Here is a 14,963-nt window from a genome sequence, read left to right as displayed (position 1 = left end):
TCAAGCCAATTTCAACCAACAGGACATTGCTAAAATCATGTGTAACAATTCTAAGAGACTCTTAGTTTTTGTCTCAATATTCTGTTTATTGAATTTGATACCTTTCGTTCTTTGTATTGTTATCTTCTCCTTCTGCCCATTTTAAACACTCCATGGTTCTCCGCCTGGCTATCTGCCTAAATTTCTATTGTTTCTTCAAGGTTCTTATACTTGAGAAGTTCAAAATTTCTTGGAGTAAAAGCCTATGGACATAAATGAATTGTGTAGCCCATAGCAAACATCAGCTTCCAAACCAGTATTTTATTATTATTCGTTGAGCCTTTTATCTATAAACAAGTATACCATGTACATTTTCTATATAGCATTCACAAAAATCATGAAGAGTTCCATTTTTCCCACTCGACTTGAAGGCACCAAGATGCAGAGAATGCATGTGATTTCCCCAAGGGCAGAGCAAGATTTTAAACAAAGATCTAACTATTACAGAGTTATTTTCTGCACCGAGTTGGTTGCAATATTTGAGAGAGAAGAGTTAGCTCTGTATGAAAGTGAAGGAAATTTAAAACTTGAAAAACCAGTCACAAAACTAAAAACTTGCTGAGTTTTCAAATTCTATAATGGCAAATTCTTTCACAAACCTTAAATTTGCAAATGTAAATAACATTCCTCCAGGCACTGCCGAGCTATTATTTAGAAGTTAAGAAAACAGACTCCCCAAGCAATTGTTTTTGTGAACTTGGTTGGCACCGCAGAATGTGTTTTGCAGAAAGTCAAAGCAAAATTATTTACTGGGGGCCCTGTTGCTCAATGTGGCTGCGCTTGTGTTTGATCAAATTTTCTAGAACATGAGGAAAGTGCTCAGAGTAAGATTCAAAGGGGTCGGTGTGGCTCTGCAGGACAGCAGGCTCTGAATCTGATCTGCTACAGAGCAGTGATCAGTCATCAGTACTGGGAAGGAGTGTTTCCTCTGGAGTAGTTACTACTCAGAGTATTTACATAATTATTTAATCCTCACAACAAACTATGGGTACACATTATTATAATTTTACCGATGAACAGACTGAGCCCGGGAAGGGTATATACCCTGCCCAGATCACCAGCTAGTTGTGGGAAGAGCTCAGGGTTGAGGCTGGGCAGCCTGGCTCAGTGTTGCCTTGAGCTACCACTTCTCTGCGGTCTGTGAGGTCAGATTTGATGCCCTTGGCATTAGTCGGGATCAACATAAAAGCAATCCGTACAAATCTTAAAAATAAAATAAGATAGTTTTGGTTACTATGAAATATTATTTAATATATAAATATGCATTCATTCCATGTCCGTGTGGATTCATCAGTCAGTGCCAATCGCCCTTCTGTATGACAGTAGGTAAGAGGGAAAATGACGCAGGGGTCAGAGCTGAGAACATCACCCTTCAGCCAATCCCACACTGCCTGTCTCTGCAGCTTCACTGTCTCCTCCCCTGGGTCTTATCCCCTTCCTGCAGAAGAGCCCAGTCCAACTTCCCAGATATGGTCATCACTGTGTGGCTTGAATTGGAACAGAAAACACTGGTTCAGGGGAAGAAATCCAAAGGTACTGCAGAGGGTCAGGAAAACCTGCATGAAAGAGGCAACTTGCACTTGAATGTGGGTAGAATTTCCATTAGGTAGGAAGGCATGAGTGAAGAAATGTTTATTCTAGGAAGTGTGGGGAAAATCTCATGAGTCATAAAGGGCCGGGCACAGTCAAAAATGGGGAAATCTAGGATCAGTGGTGCCCAGGTAGCGCAGGGAAAGAGTAGAACCTGGAGGCCTTAACATGCTATGGTTTGCTGCTTAACTCCCTTGGAGCCTTTCTTCTCTAGACTGTGCCCCTCCTGTCTCCTTCACCAGCTGGGTCAGGGAGAGACCCTCAACTTCCCAGGCCTCCCTTCTAAAAGGTGGTGAGTTGAAACCACATAATAGAAGGACTCAAATGCCAAGTTGAAAAATTTTAATGTCATGTAACAGAGTGAGGGGAAGGAGATGCTATCAGGGGCTTTGTGCTGGACACTGGCATGGTGGAGCTAGGTACTGGCATAGTAAACCTGCTGTATGTATCACGTGGGTCAGGAAAGAAAGGAGGAGGAGGGTGGAGAAGGAGGGAAGAAAGATAAAGGATGCAGGAGCCCAGCAAGAATCCCAAGTTCAGCTTCGGGAAGATAGGAGCAGTGGAATGGGAATGGGAGAGCCCAAAGATTCTCCTTTGGATTCTTCTCTCTGCTGAGCTTACCCTGAGTGAATCCAGTATTGTTACATGTTCAGTTTACATGCTCCTCTCCACATTTCACGGGGGAAAGAAGAAATTCCCATCTTACAAAAGAGGGGACTACTGCACAGAAAGAAGGCCCACATAAAAATGTTGAACTTGGTGGTACATGGATAAATACTGGTACCCAACTAATGAATGGGCGAGAAAATAAGAGGATTTTTTTCCTAGCATGTTTCTGTCCTGTCATGAATGTAATAACTTCAACTCATCTATTATTCATTGTGTTGGCGTTGTCTCAAAATGTAAAAGAGAAAATTGTTATAGTTGATCTGTGCCCAGCCCCTACTGTGTGTGCAGGAAATGTGATGAGTGAGACGAAGGCCCTTGATTCATGGAGAAATGGGGAAAGGGGCATTTGAGTGGTGGGAGAAAGAGACCCCCTCCGTTTTCAATCCCCACTGAATTTATCCTTCATTTGGGTGTTATTTATTTGTGGGTAGAGAAAGGACTCTGGCGAGAGAGCATTTTGAAATAGTTACGTAAGAGACTCCGTGGCTTTGAAATCCTCACATATGTATTTTTGTTAATGTTGGTCTGATTCTTGTGTTGAACTAATTGCCTGTCAAGCTGTCTGACAGGACGCTCAGGATCAACGTTCACTATTGGTGACTCTTGATGAATGGAGAGAAACCTCAGTGTGCATACTGTCTTCTCTTTCTGCCCATGGGAAGAGGCACTTTCAGAGAATTTAGGGGACAGTGAGTGATTCTGGCCAAACTAGGAATGTGTGTTGCAAGACTGGAAAGTGTCTGCAAGCCCGCTGGCAATCCCACAATCTCTTCTAAGGATTAAGTTAGCTTCCCATTTCAAACCCTGGCTCCAGGTCTCCAGCTCTGTCTTGTGAAGACAGCCCAATGGGATATTCGCTCCTTGCAGTGGCCTTGGCAGGGCGGAGGGTGACGAGGGTGACATGTGACCATGCAGAACAGAGCTGGACAGGGAGAGACACCACCCTGCTGAGATTCTTCCAGCTCTCCTCAGGGTGGGGCCCAGCTTGGAATGGATCTTATTTTGAAGCGATATCATGGTGGGAAGCTGTTTTTTTTTTTTTTTTAAATTTTTCCTTCTCCATATACATTATAAAGGGAAACTGTTGACTTGGATTTCTTTAATTATAAAAAGATGGTTGTAACCATTTCAGAAACCCATTAGAAAATTGTTCCTTCGAACAATGACGATTTTGGCCATTGTGCAACTCAAAGTTATAGACTAGAGCCAGTGTCCCAGAGAAGCTTTGATCAGGGAGCCTCCCTCCCCTGCAAGAACCTCAGATCAAGGAACCTCACAACCAGAAAAAGGCTGAAGCCATTGACTATTTCTCGGCTCCCTGGATTATAAAAGAACCACCTCCCCCACAAACCCAACACACCCCTGCATGTGTATACGTACACAGGCACTCCCTCCACACCTCACATGCTTGTGCGCATGCACATACACACACACACACACACACACACACACATATTCCTCATTCACTGTATCTTGGTGTCAGGAAAGCAGGGTACCTTAGGGCCAGAGGCAAATACAGCATCAGTTGTCTTATTTGGGGCATCTCTCTACCTGTATTACTTCTCACCACCAGAGGCCTTGTCTTGGAAGGAAAACTTAGCAGGGAGATGGCAAGGTCAAGGACATTGATTGACTCTCCAGAAAGAGAGGGTTTGTGTGAAGTGGAGAGAGGCCTGACACTCTTAAAAGGGCCCCACAACCTGATAGGGTCTCTGTTCCCACAAATCTTTGTGGTCCGGGTGCCAGATGAGTATTCCCAATAATTTAGGTGCATTCTGAAGGCCTGTCTACTGATGTGCACAGGGTTTCTAGGGAATGGTTAGGGTCCTGTGGTCAGGGACCCCTGAAATCTTTCCAACTCTGACCCCAGCAAAGTCCCTGAAATCCCCTGAACAGGCACTAGCATCTCTAGTTCAGAAAATATCTGGATCTAAGAGAGTTCCTTTGCCATTTTAGGATAGTCTGCCCCTTGGGCCTAAATTCCTTTGTTTTTTTATTGATCCGTTCTCCCCTATATTCAAACTGTCATAAAGCATGATAGTGAACTAACTGCCAAGCCTCCCTCAAGAAGAAATAGATATACAGACCCCTGTATCATTTCAAGAACGTGAATTTGTAATGAAAAACCCTCTTACAAAAAACATTCTTCTTCCAGATAGCTCCCCTGATGAAATTTACCAAAGAAGGAGAAATGTCCATTCTATAGAAATACCAGAAAATTCCAGAAAGCCAAAGAGGAGGGAACACTTCCTAACTATAGACTAATATCTCTCCTGAAGCAAGATGCAATGATTTGAACAAAATTACACAAAATGTAGCATCAAATCCAATAATATATAAAAAGGATGATACATCATGACCAAGTGAGGTAAACCTCAAGAATGTGGGGTTGGTTTAACATTTGGAAATCTATCAGTATAATTTACCAAACTAATAAACTAAAAAGAAAAAGCCATATGATCTTTTAAATTTAGCATCAGTTGCTGACAAACTTTCAGCAAAAAAGGAACTTCCTCAACTTGATAAAGAACATCTTCAAAAAAAAAAAAAAAATCTGAGGATTTTGAAGGGGTGGGGGGTGGGAGTTTGGGGTACTAGGTGGTGGGTATTATAAAGGGCACGAATTGCATGGAGCACTGGGTGTGGTGAAAAATAATGAATACTGTTATGCTGAAAATAAAAAATAAATTAAAAAAAAAAATTATAAAAAAAAAAAAAAAAAAAAATCAAAAACTAAAAAAAACAAAAACCCTATAGCTTATATCATACTGAATAGTGAAAAATTGAATGTATTCTTGCTTGAGATCAGGAAAAAAGACAAGAATGTTCAGTCTCACATCTTTTCAACCTTGTAGTGATGCTTCAAGACAATGCATTCAGGGACGCCTGGGTGGCTCAGTTGGTTGAGCGGCTGCCTTCGGCTCAGGTCATGATCCCAGCGTCCTGGGATTGAGTCCCACATTGGGCTCCTTGCTCCGTCGGGAGCCTGCTTCTCCCTCTGACACTCTGTCTGCCTGTGCTCTCTCTCTCTCTCTCTCTGACAAATAAATAAATAAAATCTTAAAAAAAAAAAAAAAAAAAGACAGTGCATTCGGATTGGAAAGGAAGAAGAACCAGAATGGTTTGTTTTAGAGATCACTTGACGTCTATGTACAAATGGAATCTAAAAAACAATTTCTAGTACTAATAGATGACTTAAACAATTTACAGGATGTAATATTAAGAAATCGCATTATTTCTATATACTAACAATGAACAATAAAATAGTAAAAAAATTTTAAAAAGCAGTTTATAATAGCATCAAAATATTAACTATTTGTTAATAAATCTGATAAGCTGTGAAAAATCTGAATACTGAAAAATACTGTTGAGTGACATTTTAAAAGATTAAAATATGGATCTGAAGGTTCAATATTGTTATGGTGTTAATTCACCCCAAATTGATCTATAGATTTAATACAATCCTAATCAACACCCTGGCAGGCTTTCTTGTAAAAATTTGTAAGTTGGTACTAAAAATTCCTATGGAAACACAAAGGATCTAGATTTGCCAAAACACTATTGAAAAAGAAGAGCAAAGCTAGATGGCTTACACAAACTTATTTTAAGACTTGGTATAAAGCTGTGGTGATCAAAACAGTGTGATATTGACACAAAGATAGAAAAGCTCATCAATGGAACAGAATGGAGTCCAGAAATGGACTCGCACACGTGTAGGACAAATATTTTTTGGCAAAAACAGAGGCAATTCAGTGGAAAAGAATCTTCTCAGCAACTAGTACTGGGGTAATTGGATCTCTACATGCAAAAATGATGAACTCTGATCCAGATGCAAAAACTAATTCAGTACAGTAGATCTAAACGTAAAGTCTAAAATGAGAAGACTTCTATATGAAAACATAGGGGAAAATACTTGTGACCTTATGTTAGGTAAAGATATCTTAGCAACAACATCAAAAGCACAGCCTATTTTTTTTAAATGATGGATTTGACTTCATACTTACTAAAAACACTTCTTTGGCAGATACTATGAGGAGAATGAGAAGATGAACAATTACTGGGTGAAAATACTCATAGAGCATGTATTTGATAAAGGACTTATTTATATCCAGTATATAAAATAGTCTCAAAAGCTCACAAGAAAACCAACAATCCAGTAAAAGAATAGCTAAAAGATCTGAACAGATACTTAACCAAAAAACAAATAACATATGAAAAGATGCTCAGTATTAGTTATTTGAAAGTGTAAATTAAAATCACAATGAGATGCCACTTCATGTCTATTAGAATGGTTCATGTAAAAGAAATGACCATACCACAAGCTGGTAAGGATGGGGAGAAACTGGAACTATCATACATTCCTTGGGGAGGCGATGGTTGAGGGGAATGGAAATGATATAGCCATTTTGGAAAACAATGTATCTGTTTCATAAAAAGTTAAACATACACTTACCAAATGATCTAGCCATTTTATTCCCCAGTATTTTCCCCAAAGAAAGGAAAGCCCTATGTCCACACGAAGACTTCTACATACGTGTTCTCACAGCTTTATTTGTAATTAGCCCAAATCTAAAAACAATCCTAATGTCCATCAACATCTCTATATGGATAATAAATCGTGGTCTGACTGACCATATGTTAAGAATACTCAGTAATAAAAAGGGATAGATTATTCTTATATGCAACATGGATGAATCTCAAAATAATTATCCTAGGGAAAGAAGTCAGACCAAGAAGGGGACCTAGTATTCCATTCATAAAAACTCCAGAAAACACAAAGTAATTAGTAGTGACAAAAATAACATCCGTTACAAATGTGCACAAGGGGTGATGTTTATGTTCACCATCTTGACTATAGTGATGGCTTCATGAGTGTATGTATAGATCAATGTGTGCAGTTTGTTGTGTGGGAATTGTGCCTCAATAAGGTATTAAAAAGTAGAAGAAGGAAGGAAGAAAAGGAGAGATTGGGACAGAAGGCAAAAGGAAGAGAGAAATAGAAGGGGAATTAAAGGAAGAAAAGAAAATTTGAAGAAAGTGATGGAGGCTACGACATGGTTGGAGTCGAGGATCAAACCAAGCCCTGACTTGTGTCTCCTTCAAAGTCCGGACACCTTGACAAGGTTAAGGAGGGGAAGTTGGGTAACACTGAGAAAAGGATCTGTGCTATGTGTCGTGTGCTCACTTACGTGACTTCCCACACACTCCCCCTACAGAAGGGAACAATGTGGTCAGGGTCATGAATTCTTAGTTGGTCCTTGTTGTTCTGTACCTCTCATAACCCACTCCCTGGTTGATTGTCTTGCTAATGGCTTTAGCCAAGACTACTGGCATCACGAGGTCTGCTTGTAGTTAATGTAAACTTGTTATAGAAACTTGCGGTCATCTGACTAGGTACTGATGTATTACTCCTTTTATTGTGGTCTGCCTTATAAATGCTTGTAAGATGTGGAATAAAATTGACACTGTAGGACATCATCTTCAGTGTCCCTCCTGCCCCCATCTCTTTGTCTCTTAATTTCTTTTCACCATCCTCTTAACCCCCACGTTTTCCTGTTGATTTGTTGCACTGGCTGCAGCAAGAAAGTTTTCCCTTTGGGCTCAGAGTGAATGTGAACTAGATGGTGGTGAGGAGATGATTGGGAATGTTCCAGAAGGTCTTCCACCCAGTTGGCACACCAAAGCCCACTGTTTCCATTTCAGTATGACCATACCTCACTGATAGAATCCCAAAGTGGAAGGATCTTCCATTCCCAAACGCCTTGTCCTTAAGCCTGAGCAGAACTTTTCCAATAGTTTGTGGCCTCTGAAGAGACGTTTCATCTGCCTCGCTCTTCTCACCTGTCCACATCGTGGCAGAAAATTTTCTTTTAGTTCTTAGCATGGCCTACAAGGCCCTGAATCATGAGTCTTTGGCGTACTTTTTCAACTCTTGTCTTCTATCTCAATTCTCTCACTCATGGCTCTAGCCACAACCAGCCTTCTCTCTACTCCTGGAACCGACCAAACTCCTTTCTGCCACAGGGCCTTTGAACATGCAGTTCTAATGCCTGGAATATTCTCCTCCACAATCCTGAGTCTATTTAGACTTTTAGGGCTAAAGTAAATCTTAAGGACTCAAGAGGCCTTCCTTTCTCACCCCAGACTAGATTTGATGCCTTTACATTGGCCACAAATTCCCATTTCCCATCCAGTGCTGATTTAGAATCACAGTGCTGCCTTAATATGATAGAAGGTCAGGTTTGCCCTTTCCATTTCATCTCATTTGCAAAACTACTCCCAAGCTCCATTTATGTCTGAATTAAAGCAAACACCCATCTGCTGAGCCTGTCTCCTCCTGGTCCCTGGCAGCCCTTGTGTACCAGGGTTCAGCCATCCTCCCCGACACTGTCACAAAACTCATAGAAATGAACATAAAACACAGAGAAAATCACCTGTCTCTGCACAGTTTGGAACTTGGGGATGTGGAAATTCTCTAGATTCCTTCCTGATTCATTGGGTTTGTAACTGGCTTTGTTGCTGCCCACTGCATAACAATTTTGAAATCTGAGAGCAGCGACCTCAACCATGAAACACAAACTCAACACGATTCCCGTCTGGAGCTTATGTGTTCTTCTCTAAAACCCACAAGCTCTGCTTCCCAGCTTTGCCTGGGGTCTGTCTATAAATTACTTTTATAGGAACGTTATCACATAATTGAAAAGTAATAAAGCTCTCCTGTTTTTGTAATCTTGCTGTGAATGAGCTTCTATATGCTGCCTCTCCCATTGTCTTCCAAGCTACCCAAACACTTTAATACCCCCTTCTAGATCTTTCCCATAGTCACCTCTTAGCTTAAGAATATGGAACATGCTCCACATAAAATCATGTCACTACCAGATTATTCCTATATTTCAGCTACAGGGAGCTAACGGTTCACTGGGCCAAACAAATGTAAATAACACGTGGATTATATTTGTTGAACTCTTATCAACAGGGACACTGTTGCTTCCTTATGCTTTCTATAAGGTCTCTATGCCTTTCACATAGGCTTGCTTTCATATGCGTGAGAGATCAACTTCTCTTCAGATGTATTATTTTAATTGAACTATAATTGACATATAACATGGTGTAAGGTTAAGGTATACAATGTGTTGATTTGATACATGTATACACCACAGTATGCTCATGACCACAGTGTTAGCTAACACCACTATCACCTAAATCCCATAAATATCATTTCTGTGGTGAGAACAATTAAGATCTTGTCTCTTAGCAACTTTGATGTTTCCAAGACAGTGTTGTCTATAATCACAATGCTATACGTTAGATCTACAGGACTTCATGTTTTAGTAGTTGCAAGTTTGCAACCCCAAACATCTGTCTAATTCTCCCACCTCCTCCAGCTCCCGGTAGCCACCATTCCAGTCTCTGTTTTAGAGTTCGGTTTTTTTAGATTCCGCATATAAGTGAGATCATACAGTATTTCTCTTTCTCTGTCTGAGTTACCTCACTTAGCAGAATGCCTCCAAGGTCCATCCATGTTGTCATAAATGGCAGGATTTCCTTCCTTCTCAAGGCTGAGTAATGCTCTATTGTGTATATATACCACATCTTCTTTATCCATTTTGACAAACACTAGGTTGTTTCTATATTTTGGCTCTTGTGAATCATGCTGCAATAAATACGGGAGTTCAGATATCTTTTCAAAATATTGTTTTCATTTCCTTTGGGTATATACCCAGAATGGGAATTGCTAGATCATATGTTCTTCAAACTTTGCAAAATGCTTTCCTCTTCTAGCTCTGCCACTTAGAAGAGAGTCTCTGAGGTTGGGCTCCTCCTCCTACCTAAGTGGCCATAGAAGCTCTTCTGTGCAGCTTTGGGGGTAGCAAAGAAGTAGGAAAGGGGACGTGGGGTCATCCCATCTCATTGCTGTTCACGGGGTGTGCCCAGGCCTGTAGAATGCCATCATCATTCACAGAGACCCCTGGAAATATTTCCAGTGGAGAAGGCTTTCTGCTTCTGGTCTCTTTTCAACCATCCAGGTCTCTTCTGTTGTCAGAACAAATTATCAGAGACTAAATCTGACCATATTACTCCCTGTCTAAAGTCCTTCAGGGCCCTTGTGGTGTGTAGGATAAAGTGGGAGATCCTTTGCTGGGAGAGCAATAGCACCAGGGCCCAGCCCTGCCTGCTGTTCCACGCAGGTCTCTGGACTGTCCCTGTCTTCTACTTAGGTCTCTCCCAGCTACTTCTAGTGACCCCACCTGCCAGGCTGGTCGTTCCCCCACAACCTTGTTGGTGCTGTTTCCTTTCTGTTATGTATCTTCTCGTTTCTTTTCTCTATCTGCATCACTGCATACTCATCCTTCAGGCTCAAATGTGCTGGGGGTTCACCTACAGGAGGAGAGAAACCCATCAAAGTAAGAATGAGACAGTGGGCCAAAGCTTTGGGCAGTGGGTAGAACAGAGAGTGGGGACAAGCCCAGGGGCCTCTCTATCTGCCTCCTCCTACTGTGTGCCTTAGGGGTGTATTAGTTTGCCGGAGCTGCCATAACACAGTGGCCCAGACTGGGTGTCTCACACAGCAGAACGGAACTTTCTGATGGTCTTGGAGGCTTGGAAGTCTGAGATTTAAGTGTCAGCAGGTTTATCTTCTTTTGAGACCTCTACCTGGGTTTGTAGATGGCTGCTTTCTCCCTGTGTCTTCACAGGACCTCCTTCTGTGCTGTGCCCAAATTTCCCCTTTTTATGAGGACAGCAGTCATCCTGGATTAGGGCCCATTCTAATGACCTCATTTTAACTTAATCACTGCTGCAAAACCTTATCTCCAAATAAGGTTGCATTCTGAAGTACAGGGGGTTAGGGCTTCAACATACAAGTTTTGCAAGAGGAACATAATTCAGCCTGTTATGGGGTGAAAGGGGGAGTCCTTTTTCCTGCCTGGTCTCAATTTAAATCTCTTCATCGGTGACACCTGGGTGGCTCAGTCAGTTAAATCTCTTCATCGGTAACATGGGGGATTGGGGGATAGGGGTAGTTTACCAGGTAATCTTGCATATCCTTTACAGCTCTAGATTTTTTCTGTTTGAAAATCAGACAACATGAAATAGGAGCATTTAGATGCCTGTGTTTTCCCAACAGAAAACAAACGGGGGGTTTCAGACCTGAATGATCTGTGTAAGAGTCTGAATCCTCCCTCTGCTTTTCTTGTAGGCATGCATCACTAAAGAGAATCAGTGTAAAGAGAGTAAGTTTACCACCTACTTTCCCCTCTCTTGTGGGAAAGATGGAGGAGGGAGCCAGAGAAGGGAAGTGAAAATGTCTAGACTTGTAAGTGTTCCACAAGGCATGAGAACCAGCATGGGAGGGCTTAGAGAGACAGAGAGTGCGTAGAAAGAAGTAACAGCACTAGCGTGTGTGAGTGTGTGTGTGTGTGTGTCCTAAAAAGATAAGAAAAGCCATTCAAGGTCCACAGTGAACAAAGAGGAAAGTAGCCACTCAGGAGAGGTTGGAGTCTTCTCCTCTATACCCTCCATTCTTTCACATGCCATTAGCACATGTCCATGTCATCAAGAGAGATTTTTCCTCTTGCTTCTTGGAGATACTCCAAGGGTTGTCCAGGGTCACAGGCTCCTGGCTGTGGACATCTCCTTGTGGAGTTCCCCGAGTCCTCCTAGCCAGATGTCCTGCATGGAGCTCAGGTCTCTGGTGTTGTGCACTTTGAGACAGAAAATATCTAAGATAGCTTAAAAAAAAAATTCAGGTGTGTTTACTTTTGAATCACTTGCCAGCATATCCTGGAGGATTGGAAGACAGAGTAACTTGGTGAATTTGGAGACAGATAGACCTCTCCTTCCAATTTCAGGTCTGTCTATAGAGATATTCTCTTGACCGTGGCCTGGGGATTGAGACCTTCACCCTAAAACCTATGCATTCTGTTAGAAACAGTATTTACATGGCCATTGTCATGTAGATGGTCTTATGGATTTTCATTTCTTCAAGCACTGTGTGGACAGAGCATAGAATGCTCAATCATGTTTATGGCAAAAGAATGGCTAAGCTGGCATCACATAGAGCCCCTAATTCCTCTTCTCACATGCTGCTTCCTCTACCAGGGATACCGGTCTTCATCTACCCACTTCTAGTCCATTGTTGAATCTCAGCCTTTAGTGGGAACTTCACAGACTCTTTCTCAGGCTTGGATGGGACCCTCTGACCCCATGGCCCTCCTTCATAGAGGTACAGTTGATTTCTACTATATTTTAGCAAGCTATACTTCTACCTGGTGACCATGTCATTCTTACTTAACTTGAGTCAAAATAGGCACAATGACAAACAACAGACTAAAAAACCAGATTCTGTGTCAACCCAGAATGAATCTCTATCCACTAGACCATTTAGGGAGATGACAGATGGTCAGGCAAAATTCTTAATTATTGATGCCACCAATTGGAAATAGCTTATCTCTTGTGTACTTCTCTGGCAACCCGTTTAACCTGCCTCTGTCAGGCGAGTCCACTGAGCATTATAGATGATATCCCAAACTGTTAAAAGATTATTCTTTCAAGAGGATATAACTATATCTCTCATATGAGTATAAAAAGAACATTTGTCAAGCGTTGTACTTTACTCATTGATAATGTAATGTAATAATTTATTATAATAATGTTGCCCTAATAATAATGTGATGAGTAAGATGTTTCTTTCCAGTGGTTCACAGGTGATTTCAAAGTACCATGCATGCATAGGCCGACAAATGTTGAAATTAACTTGATTGCAGAAATGGCATATTCCCAGGGCAATAATTACATTCCATTGAACACAATTAATTTGTATTTCTATAGACAAGGGTCATTTGCATCATTATCCATTTTCCACAACTTACAGAGTTGTACAACAGCTCAAAGGCAGTGAAAAACAGGGTAATCCTGTGAGTAATCCTGTCTATTTTCCTTTTCAAATTCTTTTGTACTTTTTCTAATGCTCCAGTATGCCCCAACAACATCTCATTTGGCAAGAGTACTTCTGACCACTACTCATGCAACACTATTATGTTGGACTCCAGGGAGGGTTTGCCCTCAACATCCAATTCTCATATATTTTTCAAAAATTTTTCTTATTTTTTTAGAGAGTGAGAGAGAGCTTGTGCATGCATGTATGAGTATGGTGGGGGTGGAAGGGCAGAGGGAGAGGGAGAGAGAGAATCTTCAGCAGATTCCCTGCTAACCTTGGAGCCTGTCATGAGGCTCCATCCCAGGACCACAAGATCATGACCTGAACCAAAGTCAAGAGTCAGACACTTGACCAGCTGAGTCACCCAGACACCCCTCACATGGTTTTTTAATGAAATAGCTCTCCTTGTTTTTTTGAATCCTTATCTTTCTAGTTCATGTACCATAGGCCAATCTATTGAGAGTCCACCACATTATAGTCAAAATCACCTCTCCCGGCAACACTGGACTATCCTCCTTGCTCTAAGTTATCACATTCCCATTCTCCACGAATGGGAAATATACAAAATGATCTCTGCAGGTCTTCCCAGTTATGCTTGAATTGAGATACCAACATGATTCAGGTTACCAAGTTAGAGCTTTCTATTGCAGGGAAAAAAAGAATTCAATATACATGATAAGAAGAAAATCAGAAAAAAATATTTTTAGTAATTGGAATATATAGAGATTAGAGGACTCAGTGTCCCTGTGTGAGGAAAAAATAGTGTGAAGACTAGACAATGTGATTCTTAACATTCCTTGTTAATCATTTGTTTATTTCTTTGCATAAAAAAGAGCAGCTGCCATTTATCTCATCCATGTGCCAGGCTCTTCGTTAGGAATTCCTAGATGCATTATACTTAACCTTTATATGATGCCAGAAGAAAAATATTATTATTCACATTTTGCAAATAAAAAAACAAAGCAAAACAAAATCCATGGTTTAAAGAAGCTGAAAGTTTGCCCAGAGTCGTAATTAAAAAGTGGTGGGTCCTGAGTTAGTGTAATTCCAAAGCACATCCTCTTTCTTCACGCCCTTCAATAAATGCTTGCAGAATGAATCCTCCTGCTTCCCATCTGGCAGTGTGAGAGGGAACTGCCTTTCTTACTGGAATCTAGAAGCTGCTGCACATGATTATTAGTCCAAGGAATCTGTACCTCAAGCAGAAGCAGATCTTCCAGCTGATTACTCAGAGTGGAGAGGATCTGGCATATAGGCAGGGACCACAGAGAACACACCAAACCCTGGGAATTTATGGTGAGAAAGTGGTCACCAAAGCCCAGACATAGAACCTTGGGAGATTCTACAACTTTCCTTGCAAGCCTCCAGTGTGGTGGAACTGCTGGGGGACCAGAAGGAGTCCAACAATGATAGGTAGTCTTTATCTTGTTACAGTTGATGTTTCAGAAAAAAACAAAAAAAAACAAACAAAACACTCCAATGGGCTTCCTGTTCAGTCTGCAGCTCTGTCCCTAAGTTTGAGCTCCAAAATACTGTTACTTTAAGAAAGAGGAGAGGGGGGTGCCTGGGTGGCTCAGTGAGTTAAGCCGCTGCCTTCGGCTCAGGTCATGATCTCAGGGTCCTGGGATCAAGTCCCACATCGGGCTCTCTGCTCAGCAGGGAGCCTGCTTTCTCCTCTTTCTCTCTGCTTGCCTCTCTGCCTACTTGTGATCTCTCTCTGTCAAAT

The sequence above is a fragment of the Mustela nivalis genome, assembly GCF_964662115.1.
Source record: "Mustela nivalis genome assembly, chromosome: 2".
NCBI classification, from domain to species: Eukaryota; Metazoa; Chordata; class Mammalia; order Carnivora; family Mustelidae; genus Mustela; species Mustela nivalis.
The sequence above is the reverse complement of the archived record's forward strand: the minus strand, read 5'-3'. Positions refer to the sequence as shown.